Consider the following 18644-nt stretch of genomic DNA (forward strand, 5'->3'; position numbering starts at 1 on the left):
AATGCAGAGGATAATGAGGAGAGATGTTTACACCGGCTGCAGGATCATGATAGGATTCTCTGTTAAAAGCATCCCTGAAGGAGATTAGAGAGCCAGTGTGATGAGAAACAGTTGTACCGTGGCTTGATTATATTTTTGATATTTGTCTGCAGCACTCATGTCTCTCTACCAGTGTTCTCAATATACGCAATGTTCTCCAGTACAGGGAGTAGGACTGGGCCTTACATACCACAGGAAGATTGAAGTATAGATGTTACCCCTATTTTGCAGAGAAGAAACTATTCATTAGTCTTTATTGTATGTAGTGCCACATATTATTAAAGATAATTTAATTCACTCTTGCGAGTAAGAGCATTAAATGTTATTACATGGACACACTCTCCTATTATTGTGAATTATGAGAATAACTGATAGTATGTTTGTAAGCATGAAAAACAGGCAGAAGCAAACCATCAACCAGAAGAATTTTATCAGAGCAATAAACAGAAACTAAGCATTACTATATAAGTGCAGTTTGGCATTTAGTTTTATGCCAAACAAAAAGCAAAGCTGCTATCATTAAGTATATATGTACATTTAAAGAAAGCATAAAACGTATATTTACAATGTACTAAAAAGTGACTAATATTTTATATTATCTATACTCTACTAAGTTTAATAGGGCAATTCAAATAGTATTTTCAATTGATAGTATTTATGCTTTAAAAAGGAATGTGACCTATTGCAAGTGTAGTGTGAGGCAAAAGTAGGAACACTTTAGGTTAGCATTAAAGTAATATTTTGTCTCATCAGTTTGCAATTTTGAATGTCTCAGTCTTGGCTTTTGTTGGCTCTGAGCAGATGCTAATACTAATTACTAGCTTTACACCCCTGACTGCTATACTTTCCTGACCTCAGTAACAGCAAGCTGGCGGAAACATTCCATACAATGTGCCTTGTATGAACTCAAAACTCTCCATTCTAAACAGATCCTAAGGAACACTGAGTCAAGGAATTCCTTTATGAGGATTTAAAATATTCATGACAAAGGTCTTACAAGATAAATACAGTAAATAACAAAGACAAGTAGTAGCTGATAAACTGAAATTTTACAAAGAAAAGTATGAGAATGTTAGAGTAAAAGAAAGGTAAAACCATAAACATTTGGACTATTCCATTTGTAGCATGAGTAGAAACAGAATTAGGACTTAACAAAGGTATCCTTTCCCTTCTTGGTATCACCATCCACGAAATTAATTCTATTTATTCTTTCATTTGAAATATTTACTGAATTCAGACTACAGGCCGGGCACAGAGTTAATGGCCAGGGATAACTGATAAGACAAACATAGCCCTTATCCTCATAGAAAAGAGAAAGACAGATAGGAGAAATGTGTCATAAGAACATGTAACAGGTGTTAACATAGTTAGGGATAGTGGAAAGAGGATGGGAAGATTTCCCCATAAACCTGACATGTAAACTGAGACCTGAAGGTTGAACAGACTAAAGCATAGAGAAATAGAGGGAAGAATAGCTTGAAAGTAGCTAAAACTCAGGTAGTCAATGCACTTAAGAGAAAAAGAAAGGTTTAAGATGGAAAGTGGCTGCTAAGTGGCACTGGATGGAAAAGGAATGAGGTGGATGTGGAGTTACATTGTAGACAAAGGTAGTAGTCCATGTGAGAGCTGATGGTGGATTTGACTACGATGTGATGTAGAAATGGGCACGAGATTAATTCAAGAGACATTTAAGAAGTAGCAGTGGCAGAATTTGGAAACTGGTTACATGTGGGGAATGAAGGAAGAGAAGATGCCCAGGTTTTTTACATGTGCTGTGGTGGAAATGTTGTTGTTATTTACAGAGACAGAGAACATAGGGGAACAAGTTTGTAAGAGATGAAGCAAAGAGAGCAATGTGTTCGCTTCTGGTCACATAAATATAAAGAAGTCAACAGGAGTTCCAAGGAGCCATGTTGGCACTTGGCTAGATGAGTCTGGAGTTCAGAAGAATGGTTGGGGTAGGGATTCACATTTGGGAGCTTTAATATATCAACGGTAATTAAAGTCAAGAAGTGGAAGACACTGCCAGGAGAGAGAATGTGAGGTCAGAAAAGGGTCTTCAACAAAATGCTGAAATGTCCAATATTCAAAAAGCAGATACAAAAGCAAACAAGACAGAATGTGAGGGACTAGCCAAAGTGACACTTTGCTATGAAGAATACTTTGCTGAAGGATTTCTGGTGCCATGCCCAAATATGTTTCATATGTTAAAGGTATGTCATTAGACAAAATTCAGCATTAACCAGTTAACTGCCATGCATCCAAAACAGAAACCATCCTTGCATCTATAGTCGCTTATGGTATATAAAGGTTTAAAGAAACAATGAGCTAATCCATATTTTTCAACTGTTATTTTCAATGGCTATAACAACGTGCTTAATGTAAGTTTGTAGTTAGCTATATTATTATGAGTCACCCAGATTAGCTCCTTTAATCCTCATTAATCACAACAAAATTATGACAAAGGTATTCACATCATCTCCATTTCCTAATACACCTCAGAGAAGTTAAGTAATCTGCTCTGGGGCACTGTAGCTAGATCCTGCATTTGACCTTGTGTTTGTCCAACTCCAAATTTTTTAAAATATGTTTTTATTGATTTCAGAGAGGAAAGGAAAGGGAGAGAGAGATAGAAACATCAATGAAGAGAGAGAATCATTGATGGGCCACCTCCCGCACACCCCTACTGGGGATCGAGCCCACAACCCGGGCATGTGCCCTTGACTAGAATCGAACCTGGGAACCTTCAGTCCGGAGGCCAACACTCCATCCACTGAGCCAACCCACGCTAGGGCCCAACTCCAAATTTTAACCCCTATTGACTTCTCCAATAATAACACTGCATGGGCATCCCTACAGCACATTACAGATTGGCATATATCATCTCATTTAATCATGAATAACTCAATGAAGGGACATTATCCCAATTTTACAAATGAGAAAATGGATTCAGAAAGGTCAAGTTATTTATCACAATTCTCATAGCTAGTAGGAGCTAAGAAGAAACCAGAAGCCACATCATTTCACTTAAGTCCAATGCTTTTTCTAGTACTCCATAGTCATTGTGTCCTAGAAAACCAATACCAACACACACACAAAACAAACCCCCAATATAGTGTTTTCTTGTTTAACTTACGCATTCACCAAATTACTGTACACTATGTATCATCACTGTAAAAAGAGTACTCTGGTTCTTTTTATCAACAGAAAATTGTGATTCTGTTACCCTTTGCTTTTCCTGTTTCATTTCCCTCCAACAGCTCCCAAATGTGACTGCTTCTCAAACACTCAGCCCTCAGCTCTTTGGTGCCCTCTTTCTATATTCTCTCCTCAGCCACATTTATGGTTTTAACTAGTTTTTTTTTGTTAATGATTCCCAGTCAATCTGGTCCCAATTTCACCTTACCTGAGTATTACTGTCTTATGCTTAACTGCTTACATATAATCTCCTTTTCAGATATCTATTTTCTCAAACCAAATCAATCAACAACTAAACTCATCAAGGTATACCCAAAACAATAATCCACCTTTCTGACTTTTGCCACTGATAATACCAGTGTCCTGCTCTGTACCAAATTTCAAGCAAAAAATAAAAAATAGCACTACAGAAAGGAAGCAGAGAAGTAGAGGGCGATTGTGTGTGGAAAGTAGTGGAGTTGGTGTTCACCTATCAGATGAGATTCACGGAGCAAGTCAGTTGACTATATATATAGGATGAGGGGGTTAGACTAGGTATTGAATTCCTTCCAAATTTAAAACTCTGTTCTTTGGATCCCCTATTGCTTCCTACATGCAGTCACTACATACTAAAGATTTTTTCTTTCCCACTTTTTGTGAATTCTTTCCTGATTACCTAAAATAGCAATTCTTAACATTGGTTGTACATTGTCATCACCTGGGATGCTTAGAGTACAGCTGACCCTTGAATCCTTGAGTCTTGCCCTGAGCACAATTTCTATTAGATGCCCTAAATTGCTGGGATTACAAACAATAAGATAAATAAATACATCTCTGTCCTTTTTATTTGTAAGTGGGGGCAAGTAAAGAATCCTGCCTCTGCCCTGACCAGTTTGGCTCAGCGGATAGAGCGTCGGCCTGCGGACTGAGAGGTCCCAGGTTCGATTCCGGTCAAGGGCATGTACCTGGGTTGCAGGCACATCCCCAGTAGGAGGTGTGCAGGAGGCAGCTGATCGATGTTTCTCTCTGATCGATGTTTCTCTCTCATCGACGTTTCTAACTCTCTATCCCTCTCCCTTCCTCTCTGTAAAAAATCAATAAAATATATATATTTTTAAGAAGAATCCTGCCTCTTTCAAATGCGATTTCTTTTTTTTACAAAGTCAAATAAAAGTTTAATTTAAACTTCTTTACTTAGAAAGCCCTTTTCCTATTCAAAAAGAACAAGGCTTGAATTAAATATGTTCCCAATTGATGGTAAGCTTACTTCTCAGAACATCTAACTCTCCATATATAAATTTGCATGTTTTTTTCCCCCTGTATTGAGACTTTCTGGAAGAAAATAACAAGTAAATTTATATGGCATGAAATACATTAAATCAAATCAAACCAAAATTTACATGAATCTCTATTGTTTTACTGAAGAATAAATAAACTGCTATAGTATACAGTCTCCTTGAAGGGCTGTGAAAAAGAAAAACAAGTTGCTTTAGGAAAGGTTAAGTAAATGGTTCCACTTTACATAGAAACTTACTGATAAATCCAAGACTTAATGCCTAAATTTTTAGCTGTTATATGCCACTACCTTCTTGCACTCCCTCAGGAAATGTATACTGAATAGATAACCAGCGAAATGAAAGTAAATCTTCTTAATAAATATTGGTATATGGGTTATTTGGACAACTTAGCGAGAATGGCAGAGAAAGTGCCAATTTGTAATCCACTGAAAAAGCTTCTAATATCATCGAGAGAGTTGAGGAATCTTTGAAACCCACAATTGGTTTATCTGTATACTAGTAGCCCTGCGCACAAATCCGTGTGCCAGTAGGTCACTGCTGCCCTCCTGTAGCTCTCTGCCCGATGCCCCGCCCTCCTGTAGCTCTCGGCCCACTGCCCTGCCCTCGTGTAGCTCTCTGCCTGCTGCCCCACCCTCCTATAGCTCCCCCAACCCCTTTTCCCCCCCTTCCCCCCTCATAGCTTGCTTGTACCTCGCTGGCCCACCCTCCTGCTGATCCGTGATCTAGTCATGAGGCGCTTGGTCGTTACACCTCAGGGTGTAACGGCGAATTAGCATATTCCTTTCTTATTATATAGGAGGATATATTCCCAATAATTGTCAGGGTGGCATAAGATTCTGAGAAAAGAAAAGCAAGAGATAGGAGAAACAACTAGGTAGGAGTGAGTATATCCGCACAACACTGAAGTGTTCAAGCCTTGTTCTGTGGCTCTACCCAGAGGGTTTAGCTTAGAGGGAAGTTAGGGGGTAGAAACATGTAACTCAAAAATAGGTTGGGCAGGTGACACAGGGAAAGTATTAAAGTATACAGGCTTCTAACTAGACCTCTACTCTTGCCCAGTCCACTTTAGCTCACTGAAAGAAATAACTTAATTCTCACATATCCACATAGTTTATTCCATGCTTTCGGGGAGTGGAAAATGAATGTAGACCTTGGGTGTTGTCAAATGTAAAATGACTCTGAATGTTTCTCCTGAATGTTTAACTATCACTAGATGAAGGTGAGCAATCTTACATTAGCAATAATGGGAAGAATTTCCAAGTTTTCAAAAGGTATAGTCATGTAAAGAAAGAATGCTTACAAGGCATTTTTCCCATGGGCTGATAAACTTTAGATCGCTATAAATTATAACATCTTATTCTATTTGTATCTATTACTTATAAGAATGATGGCTAAGAGACAGATCACAGAAAATATCTGATACTAAGAAGAAAACCCTACTAAGTCACTTCTTCCTTAATATGTCATATACACATAGTACTGTACTAGACTGTGATGTTAAGAAACTGTCTTAAAGACCCTGGAGAATGTGAAACTTTCAATTTCATTTAAAGTATCCAAGTTGAAGCTGTAGTAAACAGAATATGTCAAAATAAATCACTACATTGGGTGGACAATGATTAGTACATGAGTCTTACAAAATTTGTTCACACTCTCCATGACACGCTAAGATAGATTAGTTTCGAATTCCCAGGGTCAGGTAGCTGAAGTGAACTTCCTAAGTCACAGAGCTGGTTAAATGGTATGTGTGACATATCAAAGATGGCTATGAAAACTTTGATACTCCTTCAATTGAGACATTGGGGTTAAGTCCCTGCTTCTTAATTTGGGCTGGCCTGTGACTGCTCTGACCAACAGAGTATGATAAAGTGACACTGTGCCAGTTCCTGGCCTAACTTTTAAGAGGACTGGCAGTTTCTGCATTCTTCCCTACATGAGCTGTCATGTACAAAGTCTGACTACTCCAAGACTGTTATGCCATGGCATATTAAATATGAGTATTACTACTTAAAGCACCAATTTTTTAACTGTTAAACTATATCACACTTAAAGCACTTCTAATTTTCATGATACTCCAACAGCATGAAATGCCCCAGAAGAGCTGGTTTTTGGGGCCATTCATTGAAATAGCCCCATTATCCAAAACAGTGCCTCACATATACATATCAGATACTCAGTAAATATGTTAAGTGAATGAATAAGTATTCTAGAAATAATTATTAGAAAAGAAGCTCAACCTATCTCTTACCACCCAAGAAGAAAAACATCTCCAATGCAATTGGTGAAAAAATAAATCTCAAATTAAATTTTGAAGAAGAGCCCTAATCCTGTTTCACTAATGAAGGGCTTTCACTATTAAAGACCAGCTTTTCTGGTTTCCCAAGAGCCATGACCTTCTCTTCTCTGTTACAGAATCAGTTTCATAATTTTCTGAGTGGGGATATCAATTTTCTTAATAAACACAATGTATGCTACTAAGTTTCAGATCACAGTACAAAAATACAGAATGCAATACATTGCAGATATCTTCCATTTGCCAAGCCATGCCTGCACAGTCCATGAACAGATAGAATGTTTTTCCTGCCTCAGACAATTTCCAATGCTTAAGTATAATCCTAATATGCCTTATACACTGGCATATATAGCATATTTAAACTTTTATTCTCAAGAAAAAATTTTTAAAAACTTTCTTTTGCTCTCATTCTTGTGCATTTATCTAGGTGATTCAGGTAGCAAAACCCCCTTCTTTAAAAATCCACTGTGGATTGATGGTTCACTCCAGATAGACTGTGATGGATGTGACAAAATACAAATATGAGTTTCTTCAATGCTAATTCAAGAAAGAAGCCAATCCTAAGGAAGTATGCGTGGACCAAATGAAATATTAACAACATGTGGTTTTAAGTGAAGATTATTTTTTTAAGGTACTGACAAGCTTTTGGTGCAGGTAGGCATGTGACAGACCAGTGGAGTAGTTGTACAACTGAATAAATGTAAAAGGCAAGGTGCGAAGATAACAGAAGGGTCAAGGTAACAACAAACTCATCTCAAGGGATCTGAGCAAGACAACATAAGCAAAGGCAGAGGAAGAAAATATCACAGGAGATTCCACTGGAATGTAGGTCACTGAGACAGAGGAAAAGGCTCACCCCACAACAAGAGAGCCAGGAGTCTGCCAGAAGAGAATCTGCTCACAGAAACAAGAGAACTCAGCAGGTGTTGGCCACAAGGGAAAGTATATGAAAATAGAAAGATGAGGCAAAGAGAAGCCTAGAGACACAAAGGAGAGAGTAAAAAAAAAAAAAAAAAAAATGAATGCGCTCCTAGGGCATATTTTAAAATATGCATTTTTCTTTTTAAAATATATTTTGTTGATTTTTTTACAGAGAGGAAGGGAGAAAGATAGAGAGTTAGAAACATCGATGAGAGAGAAACATCTATCAGCTGCCTCCTGCTGGGGATGTGCCTGCAACCAAGGTACATACCCTTGACCGGAGTCGAACCTAGAACCCTTCAGTCTGCAGGCCGACACTCTATCCACTGAGCCAAACCAGTTATGGCAAAATATTCATTTTTCAAAGCATCCCTGATAAATATGAACTTGTGAGAGGATGGCAGGGGATTTGGCTTTGGAGTGACATCTGGATTACAGAGCTCAGCTTCATTCTGTTAGCTGCCACCCACTAGTCTCCACATGGATTAATAATTCTTGCCTTTCTCCTCCCCCTTTCTCATTCTTCCCTGGTATCGGGATGCAACCTATGTGATTGGTAAACTGCTGTTGGTGACCTAGTAGCTTTCTCCCACCTGGGTAGCCTTAGAAAGCACACATCATTCTCTGCTTCTCAGTGCCATAAGCTTCACCAGGCCAGGCCTATGGCTAAGTCTGCCAAATTCTGGGAAGATGTATCAGCTAACCAATTTGGCTAGTAAATCAAACCTATTCCCCCAACCTATTATTTATCAGTTATAAAGATCATCTCCATCATCTGACTCTTTTTCTCTCACTGGTTCTAAATTTGGATGGAGAAAAGACAGCTGCTTCCCATTTTCAGAGGTGTTTAAATGTAAAGAAAATGTGCATCTTAGAATTGACAAAACACAGTAATTTGATACTTTAGTATTATGACGTGCTAATTTGTGTGTGTATATATGAGGGGAGAGAAAAGAAAAAGAAGAGAGGGAGACAGATTATTAATATTCAACTATCAATTATCCAAATAAGGGATTATCTACAAAAATACCTAAATTTTCTGCAGATGTAGTAGCTCTGCTTGGGTTTCAATTCTAAAACTGACATTACCAATCTCTTTATATTTTCCTACAACTTTTAGTCCAGCAGGACCTGGAAGTTATGGAAAGTTAAGGTAATATATCCACTTAGGCCTAGAGTCTAGGGTTAGTTCATAAACTAACTCCCTTAATTACTTTTCTAAAATTCTGGAAGAATTGCTGAGATCGGTCTTTTGCATCAATCTCATTGTAATGCTATTTATCCAAAATATGAAATGGAAAAAATGAAAGTATTGTTTAAGGAGGAAGAACAGAGGTGATTTTAGAGCTCGATTTTGACACAGAGAGTTCAGTAGTTTGATTGAAGTGTTTGTTATGAGTATCCTGAATAACTGATGGACCCACATTAATTTTAAATACAAATTCATCAATAGGCAAATATAAATGAGATTTAGATGTTTATTCCTACTATTTATTCTCACCTTCCTTAAAATATAGTGACCTAAGAACTTTTCCAATAACAAGATATTGGATCTCATACTACTTATGTATAAAGCACTTTTCTTTAAAGCACAATGCATATCACAAGTGAAATATACGGATATGAACACAAATAATGTGGCTCCTTTATTATCTAAACTAGAGGCCTGGTGCATGAAAATTCATGCACTGGAGGGGGGGTCCCTCAGCCCGGCCTGTCCCCTCTCACAGTCTGGGAACCCTCAGGGGTGGGAGGCAACCCAGCAATCAGGGAAAGGCGACGCCCCCATCACACCTATGCTGCTGCCACTGCCAGCAGTGCAAGCCTCAGCCAGCCCTGGTTACCTGAGCCTCGGGTGGCCCTGGGCAGCTCGGCAGCTGACATCCGAGGCTTGCCTGTGCCTTGGGCCAGCCCTGGGCGGCTGGGGGCCTGAGGGTGGGTCTGGCCACACCACATGCCTCCCTACAGCCCCCCCCCCTCCACCGGTGGGGCTGAAAGGACTGGGGGACTCTCCGGTGGGGCTAAGGGGACTGGGCGCTGCCATCTTTGTGATGGAGTGACAGTCAGTTTGCATATTCACTCTTTATTAGATAGGATATGCTCACAGAGATCTAAATGTACATATTATGACAGATTTTTTTAAAAAAAATACTTTTCCACCTTTAGGTTATGACTTAAACTTTTATCTTTTGTGCAATTGATATGTTAATAATGGGCACATAGGAGAAAAAAACTACAGATTTACAATAGTATTTTTAAAAGTTGCAAATATAGATAAGGGAGCTATGTATTAATTATAAAAAATAGCAGTACCCATAAAAATATTGATGAGATATATGAGAGAAAGACCAACACATGTACTTGGATATATTAGAGAAAAAAAATAATAATCTTTTAGCCTCCTTGTACATGTTTTCTGTATAAAAACAGGCAGCTTATAAATTCTTCAATGTAAAACAAGGTCACCTGGTAATCCTTAAATTCTATAAAAAGGAAGACATTTTTAGGTAATAGCCTTTTGTGATAGTCTTAATATTATTTAAAAGTGGAAAAGTGCTTAATTGTAATGCATTCCTATGTTAAAATTAACACCTTCCCACCATTAGATACATATTCAGAATCAGGTTTCTAATCATGCTACAACTCCCAAATACTGTAAAATAATTTTGTTCTTTTCATATCAATGCATTTCCATTTTCACTAGAACTAATTACCTTTAAATAAATGATTCAGAGATGTCAAAAGCGACTCAAAGGGAATGTTTCAAGAGGTCCCAGTTTCCTGAATTATAGCCTAGAACATCTGCTGAGCAATCTGGCAAGTAGTATGAAGCCAAAACAGAGGAGCTCAGATATAGTAGTTGTATCTGACCTCAAGAATATGACAGCTGGCTATTTGCCTATAACCTTTATACTGTAAAAATCTAAAATTCTGCATGCAAGAGAGACTAATAAAAACAAGAGTGCCGACACCAGAAGCATGGAGTAGAAAAGGAAAACAAGTTGCTTTAGGAAAGAATATTTGGCTTCTTCCTGCCAAGGAAATTAGGAAACATTTTTAAAAGAATTTAGAATGAAAATTGAAGGCAACATAACAACTTGATTTTTCTTACAACCCAGAGAAACAAAACTAAGCAAATGTAAAGAGTTGAACCTGTTATAAAACTGAAGTAAATAAAATTAAAACATTTGACCCTCTCAAAAATGAAGTCGTTAAGATAAAAACTGTCAGAAGCACCTGAGGATAAAATCAGATAGAAATGAGTTTATCACTATGTAAGTACAAATTAATTCTCTTCAAAATGGCAGACATTAGTTACAAGCCACTTGACATACACTCTTAAACCAGACATAAGCCCACCAGCTGGAGGGTGTCCATTAAGTGGACTGGTGAGTACTGTAAGTACACACCACACTGTTAGAGACACCGGTAGTCTCAACCTGATCTTCACTAATCAGGAGGTTATGATACTTACCTGACCACACAAAACATGACACTCCTTCAGTCCAATCTCAATTCAAATTGTTCTTGAGACTTTTAACTAATTTCAGATTCAGAGGTCTAGAAACATGATAATCTTTTATGAGATCTACTTTTTTATTAGATCATGGCTGACCCACATTACTAATAAGGCATATGTATCTTATAAACTGTCTTAATGGAAAGAAGGTTTGAAACTTCCCACCATCTACCATATATTCATGGGGGGAGAGAGAGAGAGAGAGAGAGAGAGAGAGAGAGAAACATCGATCAATTGCCTCCTGTACATGCCCTCACTGGGGATTAAACCCACAATCTAGGTATGTGCCCTGACTGGGAATTGAACCGGTAACTTCTTGGTGTACAGGACAGTGCTCCAACCAACTGAACCATCTGGCCATTGCTCTAGCAAAATTTTAATTAAAGTATTACATACATACAGATAACTGCACAAACCCTAAGTGTACAGCCTGATAAATTTTCACAAAGTGAACACACCCATTAAACCAACAGTCAAATTTTTAAAATGAAACCTACCAGCAGCCCGGAAGGCCTCACCAGGAAGCCACCCTTTAAGCATAAACTTTGCCTTGATTTCTAACACACAAATTAGTTTTGCTTGTTTCTAAACTTTATTTAAATTGTATCATAAAATCTGTATATTTTGTGATTGGCTCTTTTAATTCAACAGTGAGTTTGATAGTTCATCCATGCTGTTGCATGTAGTTTTAAGTTTTCTAATTCTTATTGCAATATAATATTCTATTTTATAAATATAGTACATTTAGAATTTATAACTGACAGCTAAGTCAACTATGGTTTTTTTAATGAGTATTTAGTATTTACACAGTAGAAACTGACAAACAGTATAAGTCAAGGTGTCCTTTATTGTTGTTGATAGTATAGATTTAATAAAGTGAGGTAAAGTGTTAATTGTAAGGATTAAACTTGAAAGTGTGTCTTGTCTGTAGCTGTTACACTATGAATAGCATATATCATTAAGGAAATGTTCTTAAAGTATTTGAAAACTGTAATCTAAAGTGATCACATATAAGTAGTCTGTTTTCACTTTTGTCTTAGGGCTAACACAATGAAAATTTCAACCATTTTTGTAACCATAGGATGGCTTAACTATAAGAGTTCAGCAAAAATCAACAAGAGCATTCTAAGAGACTCAATTGGCTATATGGTATTTACTCTGAATACTGTATATTTCATTATTTGGAAATAAAACTACTGGGTCTCCAGGTACATGTATATTCAACTTTGATACTTCTAAACAGTTTTCAAAGCAGTTAATTTACACTTCTGCCAGGATTGTGTAAACATTCCAGTGGATCCATGTCTTCTGTAAAATTTTGCTTTCCAAAATATTATTACTAATGATGTTATTCTCTAACATTGTTTAGAGATGTAGTCCAATTTCAATCCCACCATTTAAATAAAATTTTTTAAACTTTTTAAAAAAGATGGGAGAGTTGATGGGAGAGAAGAAATGGTAGAGTCAATGAATTCCTGGTGTAGATGAGGTTAAAGAATTGTAATAATTACATAGCAAGTGGGCTGAACTGAGAGAATGTTGTTTTTGGAGAGGGTGATGTTTGAATTTGTGATTTTGGACTAATCTGTTTTTATAATAATACAAGATTGAAGCAATAAATTATTACATGCTAATATATATGCATATCTTTTTTAAGGAATGTAACATAGTCATTAAATATGATGTGTAAAAAATAATTACATGGAAAGATATTCACGCTATGTAAGTGATAAAGAGAAACTACAAAATAAAATGTCATCTTAGAAATGGTCAGAGTAAAAATTGAAGGGATACAGGCTAAAATGCTGACAAGTGATTATCTCTAAATGGTAAGAGTATGTGTCATTCAATTTTTTACAGTTTGTAAACATGATAAAATATATTAATTTAGTATTCAAAATAAGCCCCTTTCCCTTTTTTATTTTGAATGCCCTTAACCGTAATGGAACACAGGACCCTTCAGTCCACAGGCTGACACTCTATCCAATGAGACAAACCAGCCAGGGCAATTTTTGTGATTTAAAAAAAAAAAAAAAATTTTGTTTTTCCTTTTTATTGAATTTATTGGGGGTGAAGCTAGTTAACAAGGGTTTAATCTCTAAAATTTACAGGGAATTCATACAACTTAACAAAAGGAATCAAAAAATGGGCAAAGGACCTAAATTGACACTTTTCAAAAGAGGACATACATAAGGCCGAGAGACATATGAAAACATGCTCAAAGACACTAATCATCCGAGATGCAAATCAAAACAACAATGCGGTACCATCTCAAACCTGTCAGAATGGCTATCATCAACAAATCAACAAACTGCAAGTGCTGGCGAGGATGTGGAGAAAAAGGAACCCTCATGCACTGCTGGTTGGGAATGCAGACTGGTGCAGCCATTGTGGAAAACAGTATGGATTCCTCAAAAACTTAAAAATTGAATTTCCATTCAACCCAGTAAACCCACTTCTAGGAATATATCTCAAGAAACCAGAAAACACCAATCAGAAAGGACATATGCACCCTTATGTTCATAGCAGCACAATTTACAATAGCTAAGATTTGGAAACAGCCTAAGTGCCCATCAGCAGGTGAGTGGATTAGAAAACTGTGGTACATCTACACAGTGGAATACTAAGCTGCTATAAAAAAGAAGCAACTTTTACCATTTGCATCAGCATGGATGGACCTAGACAGCATTATGCTAAGCGAAATAAGCCAGTCGGAGAAAGATAAATATCACAGAATCTCACTCATATGTGGGATATAAAGAACAACATAAACTGATGAACAAAAATAGATCCAGAGACAAAGAAACACTGAACAGAACAACCAAGCTCAGAGAGAAGGCAGGGGGCGGGGGGAGGGGGCAAAAGGTCAACCAAAGGACTAGTATGCATGCATATAAGCATAACCAATGGACACTGGGGCGATGGGGGCTTATCCTGGGGGGCGGGAGTGGCAGGGGGGTGTCAACCGGGGAAAAAGGAGACATATGTAATACTTTAAACAATAAAAAATACACATTTATGCATTATAAAAGAATATTTTTAATGAAAAAATTGGTTGCCCCAAATCTCAGACTATATACATACGGTCAGCAAAGAGTGGTCAGCAAAGAGTTTGTTTGCATTAACCTTTAACCCAGTGGTTCTCAAATCAGGGCATTCTCACTTCCTGGGAACATTTGGCCATGTCTGGAAACATTTTGGTTGTTATAACTGCCAGGGTACTATTAGAATGCTGCTTACCATCCTACAATGTACAGGCAGCCCACATAACAAAGACTTGTCTGACCCAAAATGCCAACCAACAGTTCTAAAGCTGAGAAACCCTGCTCAAATCTAACCAATTCCTTATTAAATACATATTCTTGTCTGAGAAGAAAAGAAAAAAAAGCAAGTGAGACTGAATTGTTCTAACTGAACATCATTAGTATAAACAATTCAATACACACATGTTCTATTAATTATGTCCAAGGAATCTATATAAATGCATATAGAGCATCAATGTTATCAATGTTATCTAAACAACTAATCAAAGATTACAATGTTTTATATCTCACAAGAGACAGAAATGCATTTTACTATTATGTAATGGACCATGAAAAATAGAATCTGAATTTAAAATTATTTACTGCCTATGTTTTCTTCTAGGATTTTTATGGTTTCACAACTTACATTTAAGTCTTTTATCTATTTTGAGTTTATTTTTGTGTATGGTGTAAATTGGTGGTCTAGTTTCATTTAAAAATTTTTTTAAGTTATATAATTTTTTTTCTAACAGTCCACTATATTTAGATTAATATAGCATAAAAAATGAAGGAGAAAATGTCAGCTAACATATACATATAAAAATTAATGGCTATTCCATTATATTGTCATTTGAAATATAATGCTATTTAAATAAAAATGTTTATTTATAATTCCTTAAAATAAATCAGTACTTTTCTTGAGTAATAAATGAACTGACTTTATTTCAGTATATTTACCATGCTTGAACATGGTATACTAGAGGTATGCCTAAAAGTAATAATAAACATAAAGGGAAATTAAAATTATTGTTCTAACAATATGAAGACAAGTTAAAAACTCATTTTGTTCTTTTTCAAAACCTCCAAGCATTTTGAATACTTTTAATTGAAATCTTCACTTATTTCCTCTCTTAAGAAAAATCTGTGATTGCTAGAATATAAGATGAGAGATTATGAAAGCCAATTAAAAACTTGAAAAGTTTTATAAAATTTTTAATGAAATTACCTTTACACTGCTTCTTGAAATTGAAAGTAAAGTAAGTTGCAAGCTCAGAGATAAGAATAACTCAATAAAAAAAATGTGTGCTATATCACCAACAAATACATTTCATTATCAGAAAACATCTGAATGTAGACATGTAATTATTTCTCAGTAGTAAGAACAGATTTATAAATGATAAAAAATTAATCGTATTTGGCAGTAATCAAAAAAGTGTACTTGTTGAGTATGACCAGTGCTCAGTGGTAAAGTATAATCACTATTATTGCATGCTATAAAAGAAAGATGAAAACTTTGGACCATGCCCTAGCTGGTTTGGCTAGGTGGACAGAGCGTTGGCCTAGGGACTGGAGGGTCCCAGGTTCGATTCCGGTCAAGGGCATGTACCTTGGTTGTGGGCACATCCCCAGTAGGGGGTGTGCAGGAGGCAGCTGATCGATGTTTCTCTCTCATTGATGTTTCTAACTCTCCATATCTCTCTCCCTTCCTCTCTGTAAAAAAATCAATAAAATATATTTAAAAAAACAACAAAACTTTGGACCATAATTATACTCTTTCGTTTAATCTCCTTCATAACCATAATTCTGTTTTCAACAGCTTCAAAAGAGGAATATCATTTTGAGGAGAGAAAAAAATAAAATACCTAGTATTGATTGTTTTGGTTAAAACTATATAGAACAAATGGTCACCAACTATTTTGTTTGTTTGCTCTTAATCCCAAAATGCCAATTCAGGAATAGTTTTAGCAACTCAATTAATAACTGTAAAAAATTATAAAGATTTAATATAAGGCACATTGAATTTAAATTGATGGTAAAAGGTAAATTAATAGTTGTCCATACAATTATGAGTCCTTCTATTCTTTGCCTATTAAGATTTCTTTAACTTATTTTCATATATAAGTAGTTCTTGAATTTATGATTTTAGAGTATTTTTTAGCTCCTGGTGTTATATTTTACCACTTACAACTTGAGTATGAGATACTAGTATGAAGACGGTTAGATATAAATTTCTGGAAGCAGGCTCGGAAACTAAAATCAAGGTTGAGAAAAAGCCTAGGCTAAAAATAAAGCCATTTCATTTTCAAAAATCAAGTCTCATTCTCTAAATAACGTATGACAGCAAATCTTGAATTATTTCATGCATATATAGCCTTATGAAAATTATCAACAAATTGCTCCATTTTTCAATTTGTGTTTCTTCATACCGTTAGCACCTAAATCGAGTTCTCTGGAAAGAAAAGCACTTTTTATTTTAGCTAAGTTAATCTGCATTGCCAACAGACAAAATCAACAATACCTTCCAAAGAATCATAAACAATAAGATTCTAAACTAAGAGATTACTTTTACTAATGCTAATATTACATAGACAATAAAATAATAAGCTAAGAAATAAGAAAGTCCCTTTACTAACACTAACAAATGGATAACTTTCCTACCAAAGCTTCTAGTATCCAGTGTCTTTGATAAATACATGTCACACAATGAATAAAGGTTGAGTTTTCTCTAATTTTTATAGCAATTCTTTTTGTTTTTATAACAGCATGCAAGAAAGATTTCCATATTAAATATTCATTTGGAGGCCTGAAAATATAAAATCTGACTTTTATATACTTGAAACTATCAATGCAACAAAGGCATCTAAGTATGCTGTTTTTATTCCACAACAGAAGAAAAAGATGCCTAACTAGGCTAAACGACTTTTTCTAAGTTAATGAGCAAGTTAGTAAGAGAAGTAGGACCCTAAGCCAAGGCTGAATTACAATTTATTTCCAGACATTACTTTAGAAGAAGCATCAGGGGTATTTCAGAAGGGATGACAGAGTGAACAAAAGATCTAAGAGCTGCTCTTCTTAAATAATTTTAAAAAATTCAAATGCAATGAGAGATAGCAAATAGGTATTTCTTATCAAAGCAGGAGTGTATGTGCCCCTTCTTACAAAAAGGTTATTTCCTGAAGCCTGCTTCCTCATTCCCACTTTACACGTCACCAACTCCTGTTCTTCCCAACCTTCCTTTTCTTTCCAATCCCCAGGGCTGACAATCCAAATACCTAACTTACCGCCTTTCTAATGTCTATATAGCCAGAGGACCTTTATTTGACTTAATACTGTCTATTCCATACCAGCTCTTCCCATTCAAAGTCTCCTCCTATAAGGCATTTACTATACATATCTAGACATGGGAGAGCCTATTGACCACCTGAAATTGTTGAATTAGGACATACATATTGGAAGAAAACCTGCTGACTGTGTTTATATGCCAGGTGCTTTGCTAGTTCTGCTTTTTCAATTAGTAGCAACACTTCAGTATAGCAATCTCCTCTCTCCATTCCCCAAGCAGTAAATGATATCTTAATGAGTATATTAATTAATACAAATAATATTGACAAGATCTCTATAATAAATATTTTGCAAAACAATATTTGTAATTAGAAAAGTTTAATATTAGAAGGAATAAAAAAAATAAATATTTTTGAGAAATAAAACCAAATTTTTTCTGTTTTGATTTCATGAAGTGGGACATACCTGTGTCAGAACAAAATATCATAAAAATAGAAATACAGAATCAATTTAAAACCTAGAAAAACCTACTGAGACCATCTAGTATACCACCTTTGTTAAAGAAATAAGGAAATAACTTTTCATTAATATATTTATAGTAAGAGGATTCATGTTGTCTCGGTCTTATACTCTCCACTTCACATCAAACTCTATGTTCAAGCTTTATTCAACTAATCCCTCAATCTGGAATACCTCTCCAATCTCCAAGTTCCTCCTCATAATTAAGGACTTTATGTAAATACCAAGTCTGTTGGGAAGCATTTTTATAGAGATGGCATTAAGAGATACCTCCAAGGCTTACAGTTTGGGGGTACATATCACACCATACTGAATTTGCCTGTCTCCCCATTAAACCAGAATGTATTGAGGTCAGGCACTTTGTTTTCTTCATTATTGTACTTCCCCACACTTGAAGAACAGTGCTTGCCCCTCAATAAATACTTGATGGATCTATAAATGAATTGGAAGATTGATGGAAGGATAGAAGGGTCGATTTCATGGAGTTAAGAGGGTTAGAAAAAATTTTTTTCCATTTACAATTGAGTTAAAAAGAAATCACTTTCCGAAAGCTTATGTTTCTACTTTCTAGG

The 18644-nt window shown here is 36.0% G+C and overlaps 1 protein-coding gene across 5 annotated transcripts in view; it reads right to left on the bottom strand.

Moving 5' to 3' along the window:
- Positions 1-18644, bottom strand: part of ARB2A (ARB2 cotranscriptional regulator A) — a 383721-nt gene that overhangs the window by 253262 nt on the left and 111815 nt on the right. The window lies entirely within an intron of this gene.

This window comes from Myotis yumanensis, unplaced genomic scaffold, assembly GCF_028538775.1.
Source record: "Myotis yumanensis isolate MYYU_CA2020_CCGP unplaced genomic scaffold, mMyoYum1.0.hap1 SCAF_4, whole genome shotgun sequence".
NCBI classification, from domain to species: Eukaryota; Metazoa; Chordata; class Mammalia; order Chiroptera; family Vespertilionidae; genus Myotis; species Myotis yumanensis.